The following is a 16,750-nucleotide window of genomic DNA, read 5'->3' on the forward strand; positions in this document are numbered from 1 at the left end:
TACTTGTTCTGAGCCACTGTATAAAATAGCATTTCCTCTGCTGTCCCTCCACTGAGAGGCAAAGGGCACCCTCCAGACCCACAATCAAATCCCTACCATCTCAGGCTCTGTTCTGACACAAGACCCTGGTCATCGCTGAATCATCTTAGAGGCCTTTCTCTGCCTCTTTTCTATCTTTGGAATGTCTTTTTAGGGTATAGCACCCTAAATTCCAATTAGTCTCCCTATCTGAAAGAGACTTTGCTGTTAATCTCACTTATTCTTTCTGCCCCTCAGAGCCCTGAGCTAGTCCCTCCCTGGTTAAGCTCACCCACCACACTGAGAAACCACAGGGATGTGCAGAGGAAATTTCTATGGGATACTCAGGACTCCAAGCCACACACTCCTCTGGAGTCCCCACAACAGCATCCAAGATCTCTTTGTCCAAGATAGGACCTGGCTCTCTCTGCACAGGACCTTTGTGCACCGAATGTCCTCATCTGTAGAGTGAATGTTTTCCAAGGTCCCTTAAACTAGCTGTGTGGCTTTGGACAACTGACTCTCCAAGTCTCAGTTTCCTCATCTGTATAGTGGGTATAATTATACAACTCGGTAATATATATAAATATATATCCCAACAGATAGTAAGCTTCAATAAATGTTAGCCATTATATTATTATTTTAATTAATTATTATTTTTAAATAATTATTTTAAATAATTATTATTATTAATTATTTTAATAATTTGGAAAAACGAAAATGGACAAGAGGCTAGAGATAGGGCCTATGAGCAATACAGGGCTAGAATCTCCCCAAGTCGACTTCTGGGAAACCGGGGCAGGGTGACCCCAGTGGGACAGGAGGCTTACACTCACTGGTGGATCTTAGCTATCATTCTGAGTCTAGGGACAGGGTTTGGAGGATGTGATCTCACTGAGGGCAGCAGAATGTCCTCTGCAGGAAGCCATACCTCCATCCTCCCAACTGGGATTTTGTGTGTATGATGGGCTGAACTGTGTTCATCTAAAATCCATATGTTGAAGCCCTAACCCCTGGTGCATCAGAATGTGACTGTATTTGGAGATAGGGCCTTTAAAGAGGTAATTAAGTTAAAAATGGGGGTGGTTAGGGTAGGCCCTAATCCAGTATGGCTGGTATCCTTGTAAGAAGAGATTAGGACAGGCAGAGAGACACCAGACATGTGCATGCACATGAGATAACCACATTAGAACACAGAGAGAAGGTGGCCACCTGCAAGCCATGGAGAGAGACCTCAGGAGAAACCAGCCCTGCAGACCCCTTGATCTTGGACTTCTAGTCTCCAGAACTATGAGAAAATAAATTTCTGCTGTTTAAGCTTCCCAGTCTGTATTTCATTACAGCAGCCCCAACAGACAGACATAGTGCCCTTCTGAAGAGAAGGACTTGCTGAAGGGCTGGTGTGGTTGAGAGACCATCTGGGACCTGCACACATAGTCCTGATGCAGCTGCTGCTGTGAGTCCTCTCCCTCTGTATTTGTCTTGCCCTGCCCTTCATCCAGAAAGCTCCAGGGCTCCTGAAGAAGCTGTATCGGGCTGAGGAAGGTCTATGGAAAAAGGAATACAAAAAATCAGCTTCCCTGTTCAGGGGAAGTGCAGGGGTAGCTTCTGTGTAGTATTTGCAGCAGACAGGTTGTCCATCCCAAGGCAACAGGAATTGCACTAGGCTGATTAAGGGCATGTGGCCTCCAGCCTATTCATCGTTCCCAGACCAGTGAGCAGAGGCCTCATTACTACCAGCTTCCCACCCTCTGCCAGGCCCCCAAGCACAGCAAAAGTCGGTAGACTAGAGGAGAAGGTTCCAACCTGGGAGACAAGTCATCTAAACCCTTATCTGGTCTCTTGTACATGATACTAATTGAATCCCTCAACTCTCTGTCCTCATCTACTAAATAAGCTACCCATCCCTGCCTTCTTAGCTTGGTGTGAAGGTAAGCATGACCTTATACCTGAAAGTGCATTCAGAGAGCTCCCAAGGTCTCTATATTGTTGAAGATTGTTGAAACTGTTGTGTTATTACTCTCTGCAAGAATGCATGTCTGTAAAACCAGAAGGACCCTAAGAAAAACCAAGCAGCAGGCTGAGAAAGGACTCAGGGACTTGTGGGCTAGAGAAACTCAGCAGACATTAAATAAAGTTGAAGTTGGTTGTTAGGGCCCAGTGACTGACTGTGGGTAGGTAGAGGGGTCTCTAGAGCTGAGAAACTTTATAGTCATTTGCTTCTCCCCAGCTGCCATCCCCAAAGACCTTGGAGTTTCTGGAGAAGCTAGAGGTTTTATCTGGACTAGTCTCTGATGAAAATTATCATTATGACATCATGTTTTTAAGAGAAAATTATCAAGATGCCATGTTCTCAGTGATAGCCAGCTCCGATGGGATGCAAGTGATTAAGTCTGGCTGGTGTATAGAAGAATTGGAGGACTGGGTGATGGATTATTTATGGTCCTAATGGCTGAATCCAACACTAGCTTGGGATGCAACCACCATACAAACATGTTCCCCATCCAGAAATCTACCAAGGCCATCAGCCAAAATCTTTGAAAGGGAGAAGACACAAAGATAACAGTAAATTAGAAAGAAGCTTGTTTCCTTGCAGTCAGGTAAGGGGAAACTTTCAGAAAGAAACAGAGTGAAACTCAACAAGACAAGAGTTTTCCCCACCCCCTCTCACTCCAAAAAGGAATAACCACACGCCTACCTCTTCAGAACCTAAAAGGGGAGAAAGGGAGGGGAAAAGAGAGCCCTGAGAGGAAAACCATCCCAGGCTACTCTTTCTTTTTAACACCTTCATTGAGGTCTAATTGAAGTATAATACATTTCACATAAGTGCACAACCTGATGAATTTTGACACTTGCACGCACCAGCGAAATGGTCACCATAATCAAGACAACAAATATTTCCATCATATTCAAAAGTTTCCTCGTGCTCCCTTGTAATTCTTCCTTCCTTCTACCTCCATCTTCTGCTCCCTCCATCAGGCAACCGCTGATGTGTTCTATGTCACTACAGATTAGTTTTCTTTTTCTAGAATTTTATATGAATGACATTTTTTAGTATGAACTCTGCATCAGTAGTTTGGTCCTCTTATTATTGAGTAGCATTCCATTGTGTTGATATACCACAATTTGTTTATCCATTCATCTCTTAATGGCCATTGGGTTGTTTCCAAGTTTTGGTGACCACAAAAATTGAAATATAAGACATATAAAGCTGCTATGAACACCTGCTGGAGTGTGTAAAACCAGGCCAATCTTTGACTACACTTTGCCCAGGGCAGGGATGGTCTCTTCCATCCACGACAACTGTAAAGCCTTATCTTGGCAAGGCTTTCAAGTTCTCAAGGTCTTTCACTGGCATGATCTCATTAGATATTCAATACAACCCTGTAAGCTAGGTGAGGTAGGTTTTAGGCACCATTCAGGTAAGTGAGAACATGCTAATCACTTGCTAAGTCCAGGCAAGTGCTCTAGGGTTCAGAAGGTCTGCAAGACGGGCCCTGAAGGATCTTACATTCTAGTATTTTGTAGATGAGGAGACTGAAATTCCTGCCTGAGGACACACAACTGAGAGGTGACAGAGTGGGGAGTAGAATCCAGGTCATCAAGCTCCCCATCCAGTCCCCCCTCACACACACGTGCTGCTGATGAAGAGCCCTTGGTTCTCAGGAGCCCCATCTGAATAGGAAGTTGACCAGGAAGTGAAAGAAGGGAGGAGAAGGAAGAAGATGAAGAGCAGGTATGCATGTCACCTTGACGCTTGGCTAGACTTTCCTCAGTGAGGAGTGAATGGTGGCTGGTGCAGGGCTTCCACTTACTGAGTTTTTTTGTGGACACAATTACTAAACCTCTTTGAGGACCTAAGTTCTGTTTCAGGAGGACTCCTTCTCTTACTGTATCCACCATATTGTGGTGGACCTTGCAGGTGGCCAACTCAGGAGTGGCCTCCCTAGTGGTTGGCTCTTGTCCCCCAGATTCCATGGTCAGCAGAGCTGAGAATAGAAGGGAAACACAGCTGAAGAAGTCTCAGGCCCTGCGCTTGGCGCACTCATAGTAACACCGCCACACATGAATCAGTATTTCATTCCTTTGTGTGGTCGAAGAACATTCCATTGTATGGGTATGTTGCATTTTGTTTATTTATTCATCAGTTGATGGGTATTTGGGTTGTTCCCACTTATGAATAACGCTGCTATGAACATTCAAGTTTGGGTGTGCATAGGAGTGCATGTGACAGAGACCATAATGAATCATAGCCCTGCAACAGGCATAGCAGGACTGACAGCTAGGGGACAGGGGAGTTTAGTGGGATCAGTCTGGGAAGACTACCTGGAGGAGGCAACGTTTGGGCTGATTTTAAAAGCCTTGTTTGGATACAGGGAGGAGAGGAGCAAGGTGAGATGGGCTGATAGGTAGGAGGTAAGAGATAAGGATAAGGTATTCCAGGCTGACCAAGAAGGATCAAACTTGCCTTACAGAAGCTTGAGTATGGATTGGACTATCAGGGAAGGGAACTAATCTTTGGTGAGCAGTTTTGTGCTTCAGGTGTGATTCCCACATGAGCCTCACAAACTCATTAACCTTATTCCAAAGTGAGACAATTTATGGAAAAAGTCAAGATCTAAAGTCAAATAGTCCTAGCTCCTCTGCTTAGCATCCATGCGGTTTTAACATTTCTGAGCCTCGGTTTCCTCATATGGGGACTATAATAGTTACCATCCAAGGACTCTCTCATTTGTTCAATATATATGTACCTACTCTATGAGATGCCATGGTACAAGTCACTCAACGCATGTTTAAAAAACAGAAGCACTGACAGAAAAAAAGACCCTCTAGCACCCCACTAAAGGCTGTGTCTGGCATTCCTCTCTCCTCCAGCTCTGCCCTGCACTTCTGGAGTTTTCAAGATCATCCTTTAGGAGGTGGCCCTCCTGAAACTCCCACCTGCCCAGGAGAAACAGGGGCTAAAACTCACAATCTTCCAAAAGGAAGTAAATTGATTCCACTTAGCAGGAGAGCTCCTTAGGCAAACCAAAGGAAAAGCCTTGGCCACAGACCATTCAGAGACTTATCCAGGCTTGAAAAAAACGGAAAGGGGAAAGTGGCCCCCTTTTCATGGTTGAAATACAGCCTGCAGCATTACTGCTGTGGCCCTGGGGCTCCTGCCACTCCTGTCGCAGCACCACTTGGCCTGAGCTGTCTACAAAGGCTCCCTGCCCACACCAGGCACTCCAGACACTGCCCTTGGACCCTAATGTGCTGGAGGTAGAGGGGCCTGAGGGCACAGCATTTCCAGTCTCTGGCTGTAATCACAGCTAATTGAAACTCTGCAGATTCAAAATTGGCTCCTGATTGAATTCAGAACTTTCGTTTAATTAATTATCATTCACCTGAAAACTGATGCTTCCCTCAGTCTAAGTGGTTAACTGTTTCCTACCTTCGGAGACTCTTGGCTTCCCCTGAGCCCTGGAACTTGGACTAAAAGGTAATCTCCTTCAAGGGAGACTCCTAATTCAAGTTTCAACGGGGATGAGGCAAAATGTCAAAGAGTCAAGAAAGTGAAAAGCCAACTCATGATGGGAGAAAATATTTGAAAATCTGTTAAGGGTCTAGCATCCTGAATATATAAAGAAATCCTACAACTCAAAAGGAAAAAATTTTTTTTTTTTTTTTTGCAGTACTCGGACCTCTCACTGTTGTGGCCTCTCCCATTGCGGAGCACAGGCTCCCGACGCGCAGGCTCAGCGGCCACGGCTCACGGGCCCAGCCGCTCCGCGGCATGTGGGATCCTCCCAGACCAGGGCACGAACCCGTGTCCCTGCATCGGCAGGCGGACTCTCAACCACTGCGCCACCAGGGAAGCCCAAAAGGAAAATTTTTAAAGTGAATAGAGATTAGTATATGTTTTCTTTCAAACGTGTTTTAAAATTACTGTTAACTTTATAAAAGACTGTCATCTTGTATTTAATCTTTTGGGATTTGTTTTCACTCATATTTAAAAAGATTCATTCATATTAATGTGTTGTTGGTAATTAACATTAAAATTTAATTCATAAGCATTTTTGTCCTGACAACTGTTTAACAATCAATTTTCTAGAAAACAAAATATACACATTAAATAAGTTCTGGTCACCAATTCAGACCAGGGGTAGGGTTCCCCCCACCTCACCAAACAATTCTCCGACACCAGCTGGATGTCCTACCATTCAACTCAGTTTTCATAACATCTACCCAGATATAGCATCCAATTCCATACGTTAAGGGCTCAGTTCCACAAGATTGCCCTCTACTTCAGATGCAATAGAAAGTTCAGGTTCTCACCTGTGCTTCTGACAAACTGGCTATAGATTGGAGATGCCAATGACCCTCTTCTTGAGTTACAAGTTAAGGGTTCAGTCCTATAAGACTGCCCCCCACCGACTTCAGAAGCCAACTGTAAGTCCAGATTGTCACCAGTGCTTCTGACTGAATGGCTATAAATCAGAGGTTTCCACAACCCCCGCTTAGGTTCAATTAATTTGCTCGAGTGACCAGCAGAACTCAGAGAAACATTTTACTTACTAGATCACCAGTTTATTATAAAAGGATATAACTGAGGAACAGCCAGATGGAAGAGATGCACAGGGTGAGTTATGTGGGAAGGGCATGGAGCTTCCATGACCTCTCTGAGCACGCCACGCTTCTCAAATCTCTACGTGTTCACCAACACAAAAGCTCTCCAAATTCTGTCCTTTTGGGGTTTTACAGAAGCTTTATTACACAGGCATGATTGATTAAGCATTGACCACTGGCCAACCTCCAGACCCTCTCCCTTCCCCCAAAGTTGGGGGATAGGACTGAAAGTTCCATCCCTTTAATCACATGGTTGATTCTCCTGGCAATCAGCCCCCATCCTTAGGTGCTTTCCAAAAGTCACCTTCTTCTCTACAAAACCTGTTTTATTTCTAAGCCTTCAACTGATTGGATGAGGCCCACCCACATTACAGAGTGTAATCTGTTCTACTTAAAGTCAACTGATTGTAAATCTTAATCACATCTACAAAATACCTTCTCAGCAACAACTAGGCTAGTGTTTGATCAACAAACTGGACTCCATAGCCTAGCCAAGTTGACACAAAAATTAACCTTCAGTCATATTCACAGGTACCAGGGGTTAGGACTTCAACGTATCTTTTGGGGAGATACGATCCATGCCATAACAGGGATCCACATTAATTTTATTTTTAAACAGACAACTAGTGGTCCCTAAAATAGATATGGAAAGTTCACCATTTCCTCACTGATTTGAAATGCTTATTCCTATTCATAAACTAAATACATATATTCATCTCCTCAAGTCTGTATTCTAATAATCTATTTTTTCTTTTTTCTTTTCTTGTGCCAATACTACAGTGCTTTATTTCCTATGGCTCTGTAGCATGTGGTAGTAAATCAAGTCCCTTCTCTTTTCAAAACTGTCTTGACTATTCTTCCATATTTTTTTCTTCCAGGTAAATGTGAACATCAGTTTATTTAGTTACGTAAATATTTAATGTTGGAGGGCATCTGTTTAAACATGACATATTGATCAAATGCTTCTATTCCTCTACTTCCTAAAATCCTACAAATATGAAAGTAAAGCAGAAGAAAAGAAGTATAAACACATCTGGATAATAAAAACTGGAGAGTCAATAGTAGACTGGAAGGTTTAGGATATTTCTGAAGATGGAAAGTAGCTGAAGAAGCAGTAACTAATTTAGCCAAGCAAAGGTACATAGCAGTGAGACAGCCTTGTTGCCTGGATAGGGGACTGTAAGATGGGGACAGCATTTCTCTGGAGGTGGGGTGGGGGTGTGGGAAGGAAAAGGGAGCACTGCCGGTGGAGATGTAAAGCTGAAAATGGGCTCCACATTTTCCCTCTTCTGTTCCAACCCTGGGGATACCTCAGAAGTAAACAGAAAAGTATCAAAGAATCAAATTAAAGACTGTGAAGACATTTGATTTAAAGGAGAAGTATGGAAGTGACCGAAGCCACTTGAAACTGCTTAGAGATTATTTTCCTTATTGATAACAAGACACTTGTTGACAGAAGTAGATCTAGAAACTTAGAATAAAAACAGAGTGGCACTCCTGGGAATGCAATGTACAGCATTAACTACAGTCAATAATACTGTCTCACATGTTTGAAAGTTTCTAAGGCAGTAGACCTTTAAAGTTCTTATCACAGGAAAAAAAATTATAACTATGTGTGGTGATGGATATTAACAAGATTTATTTTTGTAACTATTGTGTGGTGATCATTTTTGCAATAAATACATATATCGTAAAAAAAAAAAAAAAAAAGACTGTGAAGAGATGTAGGGAGACAGGCTGACTATGACCAGATGTGAGAAAGAAAGGCAGCTCAGAACATAAAAGGCTCAGGCACCACCGTAAGGAAAGGTTCTTTGAACTCTACTCTGTGCTTCCACCTTGCTGTACTGGGTGCATCGTGGCCCCTCTCAGGAGGGATAGAAAAACAGCAACTCCAGTGGGCACCACAGAATAAGTGGGAGAAACGTCAAAGTGCCTGAGCCTGACTGAGGTGAGGGTTAGGAAAACTGGGTGCCTTAAGAGTTCTGTCCTTCATAACCCTCTGTACTCATAGAGCTTGCCAGTGACAAATCAGGGAGACACATCCTCAGAAAACAGGAGTGCTCAGGGATCTGCCCTACTGCCAACAAGTAGGGTCCCCGGTGAGAGGTTAGCAAAGTGAGGAGGGCAAGCCCAGTTTGTGTGTGCCTCTCCTTGCCCCTCTCCTTTCTTAACCCAACAAGAGCAGCTTGTGCTGAGACCTAGGTCTCAGTCTTTTCTTCAGTAACAATTCAAGCCAAGATAGCTAATACCCCCAGGGGAAGATGAACTCACAGGCAAAAACTATCAGATACCTGAGAAGCAGCACCACCAAAAAAGAAAGACAACAAACTGTACAACCAATACAAGATTAATTAGAACTAATGGAATAAATATATTAATAATTAAAAATAAACATAATAGAAAAGGAAGGATGATGGTAAGATGAAGCAAAAAAAGTAGTTATGAAAAAGGATCAAATAGAAAATGTGAAAATTTTAATAAATGAAATAAAGAATTCAATAAATGATATAAATAATAAAAATGAATTATATTGGGACAGAGGTGAGCTGAGCGATCAGGTTGTTGGGTTCTCCCAGAAGTCATTGGGAAGGAGTAAAGAGCTGGAAAATATAACAGAATTTGAAGCTAAGAAAAATAAGCTAAGAAAAATACAGGTGTCACCATCTGTACAACAGGAAGCCTTGAAGAAAAGGAAAAAATGAAAAAAGGAATGTATTGAAGAAAAAAACCCAAGGGTTTTCCAAGATTAAAAAAAGATGAAAGACCTCAGACTAAAAGGGCTCATGGAGTCCCTAATAAGATAGAATTAATGAGAAAAAATAAACATAAATATGATTTTAATAAGTTAAATATAACTAATAAAAAGCACAAAAATAGAATTCAGACTTTTCAAACCAATAGAAGAAAATTCTATCCAATGAAAGACAGGAAAAGGTAAAAGCAAAGAGAATAAAGTAAAATATGGTAAGCATAAATTAGAAATAAGATAACTGAAATGAATACTAATATAAAATTACATTACTTGTGTTATGGATTGAATTTTGTCCCCCCAAAAGAGGTATATCAAAGTTCTAAATCCCAGTACCTCTCTCAATGTAAGCTTATTTGGAAATAGCGTTATTGCAGATGTAATTAGCTAAATTAAGATGAGGTCATACTGAAGTAGGGTGGGGCCCTAATCCAATAAAACTGGTGTCCTTATAAGAAGACAGCCATGGGAACACAGAGACACGTGGGGAGAATGCCACATAACAACAAAGGCAGAGACTGGAGTTATCCAGCTGCAAGCCAAGCAATGCCAAAGTTTCCCAGCAAACCACCAGAAGCTAGGAAGAGACTAGGAAGGATTTTCCCACAGGTTTCAGAGAGATCATGGCCCTGCTGACACCTTGATTTTGGGCCTCTAGCCACCAGAACTGTGAGACAACACATTTCTGTTGTTTCCAGCCACCCAGTTTGTGGTACTTTGTAATGGAAGTCTTAGGAAACTAACACAATTTGCAATGAATTAAACTCACTAATCAAAAGACAGACACTCACAGACTGGATTTTTTTTAAAAGCAATATTCTGAAAGGAATATTCATAAAACAAAAGGGGATAGGAAAGTTGCAAATAAAAGGACAGAAATGTATATGAGGCAATTTTGAACCATATAAAACTGGGGAGCAAATTTAATATCAAGCAAAATTGAATTCAAGGCAAAAAAATCATAAAGGGGGATGCTTTTAAAGAAAACAAAATCAGAAAGATATAACAATTGTGGACTTACATGCCCTTAAAACCATAGCTTCAAGATGTAAAATGCAACAACAGAACTACAGAGAAAAACACATAGGAATTGTAATTAGAAACTTTTTTGTAACCATCTGAGAAACTGATAGAACAAGCAGACAAATAATAAGCAATCATAGAGAATATTTAAATGAAAAGATCCATAAATTTGAAATAGTAACTATATGGGAAGTGGGAAAAACTTTACAACATCAACCAACAAGTGAAGAAAGCACATTTCTTGAGCACACATGAAACATTTAAACAATTCACGATTTACCAGATCACAAAGACAGAGAGCCTCAACACTGTCCCCAAAATCAACATTATACATGTTAATTATCTTAACACAATGGATTAAATTGATAAATTATTAATAAAATCACTTTAAATCCTTGTACATCTAGAAAGCAAATGGCATAACACTAAATAATCCTCTGGTTAATGAGGAAATATAGAGGAAATGATTAAATACTTGGAATATGAATGATAATGAGAAAAGGGCATACCAGAATTTAAGAGACATAGCTAGAGCAGCCTTAAGGATAAAATTTATAGTTCTACTACCATATGACCCAGCAATCCCACTACTGGGCATATACTCTGAGAAAACCATAATTCAAAAAGAGTCATGTACCACAATTTCATTGCAGCACTATTTACAATAGCCAGGACATGGAAGCAACCTAAGTGTCCATCGACAGATGAATAGATAAAGAAGATGTGGCACATATATACAATGGAATATTACTCAGCCATAAAAAGAAATGAAATTGAGTTATTTGGAGTGAGGTGGATGGACCTAGAGTCTGTCATACAGAGTGAAGTAAGTCAGGAGGAGAAAAACAAATACCGTATGCTAACACATATATATGGGATCTAAAAAAAAAAAATGGTTCTGAAGAACCTAGGGGCAAGACAGGAATAAAGACGTAGATGTAGAAAATGGACTTGAGGACGCGGAGAGGGGGAAGGGTAAGCTGGGCCGAAGTGAGAGAGTGTCATTGACATATATACACTACCAAATGTAAAATAGATAGCTAGTGGGAAGTAGCTGCATAGCACAGGGAGATCAGCTCGGTGCTTTGTGACCACCTTAGAAGGATGGGATAGGGAGGATGGGAGGGAGACACAAGAGGGAGGGGACATGGGGGTATATGTATATGTATAGCTGATTTACTTTGCTATACAGCAGAAACTAAAACAACATTGTTAAGCAATTATACTCCAATAAAGATGTTAAAAAAAGAATAATATTAATAGTTCTGAACACATTTATCAGAAAAAAATAACAATTGAAAACAAATGAGCTAAGGTTTTAACTCAAAAGTTTAGAGAATGAATGATAGACCAAATACAAAGAAACAATCAGAAAGAAAAAATATAATTCAATAAAAAATATAAGGGCAGAATTCAATAAACAAATATAAGGACTACAGCAACAGCAACTATAAAATAGATAAGAATAACCAAACCAAAAGCTGGGCCTTCCAAAAGATTCCTAGATGTACTAACCTCCATCAAAAGCTCATCAGGGCTTCCCTGGTGGCGCAGTGATTGAGGGTCCGCCTGCCGATGCAGGGGACACGGGTTCGTGTCCCAGTTTGGGAGGATGCCGCATGCCGCGGAGCGGCTGGGCCCGTGGGCCATGGCTGCTGGGCCTGCACGTCCGGAGCCTGTGCTCCGCGGCGGGAGGGGCCACAGCAGTGGGAGGCCTGCGTACCGCAAAAAAAAAAAAAAAAAAAAGCTCATCAAGGGGACATATCTATGACACAAAAACAGACTCACAGACATAGAGAACAGATTTGTGGTTGCCAAGGGGGAGGGGGAGTGAGGGAGAGATGGACTGGGAATTTGGGATTAGCAGATGAAAACTATTATATGTAGAATGGATAAACAACAAGGTCCTAGCATGTATAGCATGGGGAGCTATATTCAATATTCTGTGATAAACCATAATGGAAAAGAATATGAAAAAGTACGCATGTGCATATATATATATATATATATATAATGGAATCACTTTGCTGCACAGCAGCAATTAACACAACATTGTAAATCAATTATACTTCGATAAAACAAAATTTTTTTAAAAGCTTATCAAGGGTAAAAAAAGACACAGATATACAAAATTCAGAATTTAAAAAAAGAAAATACTTATAGACACAAAGAGATTAGCCATAAAAGAATATTATTAATAGCTATTCACTAATAAAATAAAAATCAAGCTAAAATCTATTAAACTTTATTGAAATTTTAAAATATATATAAAAATATAAAACTGACCCAATAAAAATTAGGAAATTTGAACAAATTAATAACAAATAAAGATATTTAAAAGATTAACAACAACAAAAAAGGATACACAGCTCTATCTGTAGGCTGGAAAAAAGGTCTTAGGCCAGGTGATTTTACAGATGATATTTCAAAAAACAAGTACTTGTGTCTGGAACAGTTTGCTTCATAAAGTAGAAAAAGATTGAAAGCCACCCAACTCATTTTGTTAGATTAGCATTGGTTTAATTCCCAATCCCTAAAAAGAATAGGAGAAGAAAATAAAAGAACAGCTATTTTTCACTTATAAATCCCAAAATATTAAATAAAATATAAAAAAAGATCATGATTAAGTAAGGTTTATTCCAGTAATATAAAAATCATTTAACAAGAGAAATCATTGAATATAATTTACACACCAGACCAAAGAAGAAAAATCAAATGATATTTCAATAGATAGAAAAAAAGATTTAATAAAAATTACACATATATATTTAAGATTAAATACTCTCAGAACAAAGTAGGAATAAAAGGGAACTCCTTTACTTTAATAAAGGATCTAAACCCAAAATATACAGCAAACATCATACTCAGTGGAGAAGATCAAACATTAGACAGAGTGTTTACTATCACCTTCTGTGGGCATCCTAGCTAATGCTATGTAAGACTTTCAATAATCATTATAACAGCAAAAACAAGAGTTTGTAAGAATTGAATGGGAAGTGATAAAATTGCTATTATTTGCAAACTGTATGCTCATCTATGAGGAATGCCAAAGAAAAACTGTTAGATCTGATAAGAGTTAAGTATGGGGGCTGGATACAAAATCAATCTACAAAAATCAGTAGCATTTCTTTTGACCTGTAATAACTATCTAGAAAATAGAAAATAAGATATTATTCACGATAGCAACAACATCTCTAACATACCTAGGAATAAGCCAATAATGAATGTGTATACTTCTAAAGGCATAAATTTCAAACCATTAAATTTCTTAAAGCTTGTTTAAAAGGTACAAAGAAGATGAATAAATGGAGAGCTCTATGTTTCCCAAATTAATCTATAAAATCAATGCAATCTAATTAAAATGTCAGCTGAATTTTTTGAGAAATTAAAGTCAATTTAAAAATACAGTATACCACATCACTGGTCATTAGGGAAAAGCAAATCAAAACCACAATGAGATGTCACTTCACACCCATTAGGATGGCTATCACAAAAAAAAAAAAAAGGAAAACAGTGTTGGCTAGGATATGGAGAAAATAGAACCCTGTGCATTGCTTGTGGAAATGTAAAACGGTGCAGCTGCTGTGGAAAACATTTTGGCCTTTCCTCTAAAGTTAAACATAGGATTATCATATGATCCAACAATTGCACTTCTAGATATATACCCAAGAGTACTGAAAGTAGGGCTTTAATGGATATTTGTATACCTATATTCATAACAGAATTATTCCCAGTAGCTAAATGGTGTTAGAATTTTCAGATATCACTATTTATTGGGAAAGAGAAAACACTTTGGCCAACAAAAACTTTTTCCATTATTCCTCAAATCAACAATAGCTAGCATTGCAGCTCAAAACAAATGTCTCCAGAAGATATGTTCTCATTTCACTAAAAGCAGTGATTACCACAGTGGGATGTGCCAGAAGACCTACGTGGTACAACAGAAGAATATGAAAACTTCTAATCCATTAGCACTATCTCAGTCTATAAATTTCCTATTTTCTATATCAGCTTTATAACAGGTACATATATAATTATCAATGTACACATATAAACTTTATGAATAAATACACAAGCAAAGCAAGTGTATGCTTAAAAATGTTTTACTAATGGGAAAGCACAGTGAAAAATTTTGGAGACCCTAATGTAACATGCAGTCCAGTGTGTTATGCTTAAAACCATTCTTGGTAGTGACAGTCTTAGCAAGTACCTGAAACATCAGGGTCTGTGTCCCCAGACCAAAGTCCAGCTCAGTTAACTCTGGGTCATTTCATCCCAGTCCCACAGACAGGGGAAATTCTGGTAGAACAATGAAGGGAAATGAGGGAGTCAGAAATAGAGACTGGAGGGAGAATTGGCTCTTCCAGGTCACTGGCTCATTCATGGGCAACATCCCAGGATCTAAAAATAGAAGAAACATCTGCAGTTGCCTCCTGGAGCCGGGGCTTGGATGAGCCCAAGGACAAGTCCTCACAGACTGGTAGCCATGATGACAGCACTGGCCTCCTCAGGTGACCTCAGCAAATAATGGCCAGGAGCCAAAGCAGATATGTTTCCAAAGCCAGGGTCCTCACGGTAAAACAAGAGAACCAGGAATAAACAGGGACTGTAGTTCTTTAACAGAGGGATGGCTCTTGCTTCTGAGTTCAGAGACTGGCTGCGGTGTGGGGAAAGGAAAGGAGAAGGATGGAAGAGGAGTTCAGAAATCAGAGGGAGTATTCTCTGGTTATTTTCAAGGAAGGATTCTCATCTGTTCTCCAGGATGACTTCTGAACTAGGTGTTGGCTCAACATTATTTTTGTTTCTTTTCTATGAATTTTCCTTTGGGCTTTCTGAGCCTGGCACATTGGTATTCAAAAACACTACAGGAGAAGGAATTCCCTGGCGGTCCAGTGGTTAGGACTCAGCACTTTCACTGCCAAGGCCCGGGTTTGATCCCTGGTAGGAGAACTAAGATCCCAGGAGCTGCATGACATGGCCAAAAAAAAAAAAAAAATCTACTACAGAAGAGAAAAGAAGAAGAGTTCATAAATGCAAGCACTTGCTCTAGACTCTGAGGAGAATTTGATTTCTGACCAGTTTCTCAACCTGGAGATCATTATTCAGGAAAAAAGGGAAGGGCCTTGATGACTCCTGTAAGCATCTTTGGGTCTCTGCCTTGTGAAAATCCAGAAGGAAAGGAGGGGAAATAAATCACAACCCTCCTTCTCCCCCTTCTTGGAAGAAAGGGAAGAAGTAGGTGAGGAGATAGAAAAAGCAGAGGGAAAGGAGAAGAGCTCTTGTTCACACTGAAGAAAAGGGACAAAATTCAGGGAAGATACCCACAGAGGAGCAGTTGCTCATAAACAGGCTTCTTCTTCCTCCCTTCCTCCCCTCATTCCCCCTCTCCCAAACCAAGTCCAATTCCTTTATTTCATCTGGATCTGCCCTCCAATTTCATCTTGCCCATTTCCCAAAGGAATTTTTAAAATAGGTGTTACATAAACAGGGGTTAATTGGTAACCATTTGGATGAACAATGTATCTTTTCTCATGCTCTCCTTCCCTTTACTCTCCAAGAAAATGGATGAAATATGTCTGATCAAGATGGGCAAGGAATTCATGCTTGATAAATTCCACTACTTCAAACATGTAACAATGAAGTAAAAAGTGAAAACAAACAAATAAACAACAAAACCCAAACACATAACTAGGCTCAAGTATGAGATATGCATCTCTATTGATCAGAAATAAGACACAAACATCAAAAGGTAAGCCCAGATGGAGCTGTGAGCTTGCTGTGCTCTGGGCCAGGAGCAGGGAATGGAGGCTAGGAGTTCAACTCCTGGGATAAAGGAGTTTAACATATTTCACACAAAGCAGAGGACTGGATCTAGGAGTCTTTACTACCCCACTCCTCTCCCAGATGAGAAAAGGAAGCAAAAAACTATAGGTGACAAATGTTGTCCAAGGATACATCTCTTTGTAAGCTACAACCTCATACCAGGTCCTGGGATCTGTGACAATCCACCATCTCCTGGGGGAGAACTCTGAGTAGCTTTTATAAGACCTAGTTTTGAAATAGAGACCAAGTAAGCTGGGAGGAGGTAAATGCAAATCACTAACCAAGAAGGGGTGAAGAGGAAGAGAAGGAGAAGGGGAAGAAAGTGAAAGATATTAAAACTTTCACTCAAATATCTTGTTCACAGAAAACCTACAGATCTTTTGATGAATTTATGAATAGGTATCTTACAGCTTCTATGGTATTGTGAATGAGACTTTTTTCTAATTCCATTTCTGATTGGTCATTGTTTTCTGCAGGAATGCTATTGACTTTGTATACTGATTCAGTAACCAGCAACCATGCTAA

Source organism: Orcinus orca, chromosome 8 (genome assembly GCF_937001465.1).
Source record: "Orcinus orca chromosome 8, mOrcOrc1.1, whole genome shotgun sequence".
NCBI classification, from domain to species: domain Eukaryota; kingdom Metazoa; phylum Chordata; class Mammalia; order Artiodactyla; family Delphinidae; genus Orcinus; species Orcinus orca.